We start from the raw sequence: 4,110 nt of genomic DNA, 5'->3' as shown, positions 1-4,110 counted from the left end.
AGAATTTTTTAAACTTTCAAATCTTGAGACTAGATCTGCATAATACAACTGTATATTACTTAAAAATTTAAATATTTTGCAGCTCAAACATTATCGTATAAGGAATAATATTATATGACTAAAAATATTCATAATATCCTTCAAATTGAGGAAATCAAGGATGCATGAGAGCGCTGATCTAGAAATATATTTGGAAAGTGAATAATCATGCAACAATCAAGAAGCATATTATGAATATTATGAAAATAATATTTTGATCAAGATCCATTCAAAAATAAATAGGACATGCATTAGTGCTAGGGAATCAAGAATACTTTGAATTTTCACAATCTCACTTAGCGTATTTATGAATTTATGTTGATCATACTTATTATGTCATAGCTGTAGATAATTTAGATGTTTCTTATACACAAAGATGTAAAAAAAAAAGGTAAAATAAAACAGAGGTTCACAATCTCAAACTATAATGAATCGACCAAACACCCATTCAAAAAATGAAAAAAGAGTAAACAGAAAGGTCTTAACCTGAGTCTTCATCATAGCCTAGGGAGATAGTACTAAATACCTTTCCCATTTGAAGAAATATTTTTCACAATTTTATGTGGAGCTAATTAACAATAACTGGATTTATGAATTTCATTTTTAGCAAAGTGTTAGAAAAACTTGCAGCATGACCCAATTGATGTGAGAAACAAAGGAGACTAAACTAAAGTGGTAAAACTAATATCAATACAATGATATCAAAAATCTTATTGGTAAGAAAACAAGACTGCTCCTTTTATCTACACACTCTCCAGATTCTCTCTTTCTTTGATTGAACATTAAGAATATTTATTAGATATAAAAGAGATGAGGTGAAGAAAACAATGTACATGACATGGAATTGTCACGACCCCAGTTCACCCTCCATGAACATGTCGTGATGGCACCTAGTTCCTACAACTAGGTAAGCCTAACAGTGCGGAATAACAAATTAACATTTGCGGAATAATTAATTAAAACTGAACATACGGAAATAACAACTGTATATAAGGCCACTCGGCCTATACAACTCAAAAATATGCGGAAGTCTACAACTAAATCCCAAAACCCGGAAACTCACGGGAAAACACAGGCTAATAGAGTATAGTAATCAGCTCTACACCAGAATGTCTAAACAACATGAAAAGGAAACTATCTGCTAAAGCCGGAATAAAGTAGAGACTCCTGGTCTGCGGACGTAGCAGATATACCTCAAGTCTCAGCTAGGACTCTCCACCACGGGGATGATACGCCTGGGAGGAAGTACCTGAATCTGCACATGAAAGACATGCGCAGGAAGGGCATGAGTACACCACAACGGTACTCAGTAAGTGCCAAGCCTAACCTCGGTTGGGTAGTGACGAGGAAGGTCAGGGACCTACTGAGATAACATAATAAATAATAAGATAACAGAAACAGTTTAAATAAAGTCCACAGTGAGAATCTAAACCAGGTAAAATAAGGATAGACGGCAATAGAAAGCAAAGGTAACAATACAAGGAAAACTGACATCGACAAGGAATAGTAGCCGGGGATCTCTTGGTATCCCGAGGATCTCTTGGTATCCTCATCATCAACACGGGGGATCTCTCGGTATCCCGAGGATCTCTTAGTATCCTCAATAAGCAAGTCGGGGATCTCTTGGTATCCCGAGGATCTCTTGGTATCCTCAATAAGTAATCGGGGATCTCTTGGTATCCCAATATATATATAGAATCACATGTGCCAGGGATCTCTTGGTATCCCGCACCCTCAGTCCAGAATATCTCAAGTACAGGGGGATCTTCCGGGAAGCCGTCCCGTAGTCCCAAATTAAACACACAACAACAACAATTCATAAATCTCGGAACAGTGCTAAAAATCAGGACATGAAGAAGTAAATTATAGCCTAACATGCTTCACAGAGTACAAATAGCACAGCTAAAACAAATAAGCAAGTAAGCCAGCTAAACACGAGTCTCTAAGCTAGCACAGGTATAAACTTACAGTTAAAATGAACAAGTAAACAAGAAATCTCAATTTAAATACTTCAAGTAGAAACGGGTTTACAACAATTAGCTCAAGTACGCGCTCGTCACCTCACGTACGAGGCATTCAAATATTTAAAGATCATATCCTAGGGGAAAGGTCGCCCACACAAGGTTAGACAAGCCACTTACCTCGAACCGACTCAATATCAACTAGAAGCCACGCTCTTGCCACGAGTATCCGACTCCAAATGGCTCAAATCTATTCAATTCAATTACACATTGTAAATAACATCGCAAACACCTGGTTTTGCTAATAAATTCAAAGCTACGGCGTAAAATAGGTGAAATGACCAAAATGCCCTTCAGGCCAACGCCTCGGAATTGAATAATTTCACATTTTCAGAACCCTCGTACTCTCACAAGTCTAACCATATAAAAATCTCCCAAATCGAAGGTCAAATGCTCACTCAAAACCCAAAAGTTTGGCCTAAGAAGTTTTAACCAAATTCCTCAAATTTTAGTCCCTAATTCGAATTTTTAATGATGGATTTAACTACAAAATGATAAAATATAACTAAAAGAGATTAAGGAAACGTTACCCAATAATCTTCTCTTCAAAACCCACTCAAAATCGCCCTCTCCCGAGCTCTCAATTGATTTTTTTAACTTATGAACTCAAACCCTCGAAATTTCTATTTCTGCCCAGGGATTTCCGCTTCTGCGGACAAGGGACCGCTTCTGCGGAAACCAAGTCGCTTCTGCGGTTCTCACTAAAGGGAACAGGGCCGCATCTGCGATAGCTGGGCCGCTTCTGCGGCTCCGCTTTTGCGGAAAAGGCACCGCTTTTGCGATTTTTGAGGAAAAAGGAGACAAGCCGCTTCTGCGGCCACAGAGCCGCTTCTGCGGCGCCGCATCTGCTGTTCCCAAGCCGCAGATGCAAAAAATACCAGAAGAGGGACATCCAGCTGCTGCAATAACTTCAAAATTCATCCGTTAACCACCCGAAATCATCCCGAGGCCCCCGGGACCTCAACCAAAAGTACCAATACCACCTAATACCTTATTCGAACTTGTACCAATCCATAAAACACCTAAAACAACGCCGGAAACCGATTTAATCAAAGATTCAAGCCTAAGAACTTCAAATTTCTTCCAAATACGATTTCGATCAAAAACCTAACCAAAACACGTCCGAATGACCTGAAATTTTGCACACACATCCCAAATGACATGATGGAGCTACTGCAACCTTCGGAATTCCATTCCGACCCTCGTATCAAAAACTCGCTATCGGACCGGAACTTCAAAAATACAAACTTCGGTATTTCAAGCCTAAATGAGCTACGAACTTCCAAAATACATTCTGAACACGCTCCTAACCCCGGAATCAGCTAACGGAGCTAACGGAACCATCGAGTTTCCATTCCGAGGTCGTCTTCACACTATTCCGACTACGGACCATTTTTCAACACTTAAGCTCTCATTTAGGGACTAAGTGTCCCAAAACACTCCGAATCCTAACACCGAACATCCCGGCAAACCAAAATAGCAGAAATGAACTTATGGCAAGCAGCTAATGGGGATCGGGGCGTAAATTCCAAAAATGACCGGCCGGGTCGTTACACATTATCGAGTCAATTGTGGTTAGATACGAGTGGTTTGGATGCGGATTCTAGAGGAAAGGCCCTGGTAGAGCTCTGAATTGACTGTGGAATGAGGTAAGTGTTGGGTCTAACCTTAGTTTGAGGGAATTAAGAACCCTTAAACTTATGTGAAATTCATGTGTTGTGGCGTATATGCGAGGTGACGAGTGCCGAATTTCTTGTTTCCCTAATTTTTTGCATTTCCTTAATTATTTCCATCCATGCCTTAACTGATATGTGCCTTAAATACTCCAATTCCCTTATTCGCTACTTGTTAAGCATTTCTCTCGTGTTAAAAATGTTTGATATTCCCATGCTTTCATGACTCACTACTATTTGCCTAAATTGACTTACTTGCACCCTTTGATTGTCATTTACTGGACCTGTCTTACCATTTAATGTTATATATGGTGAATTCTCAATTTGGTACAAGGTTTCCTTCTTGATTCAGCTCCACATTCGTTAATCGTAGAGGT

Source organism: Nicotiana attenuata, chromosome 7 (assembly GCF_001879085.1).
Source record: "Nicotiana attenuata strain UT chromosome 7, NIATTr2, whole genome shotgun sequence".
NCBI lineage: Eukaryota > Viridiplantae > Streptophyta > Magnoliopsida > Solanales > Solanaceae > Nicotiana > Nicotiana attenuata.
Note: the sequence above shows the minus strand (reverse complement) of the source record.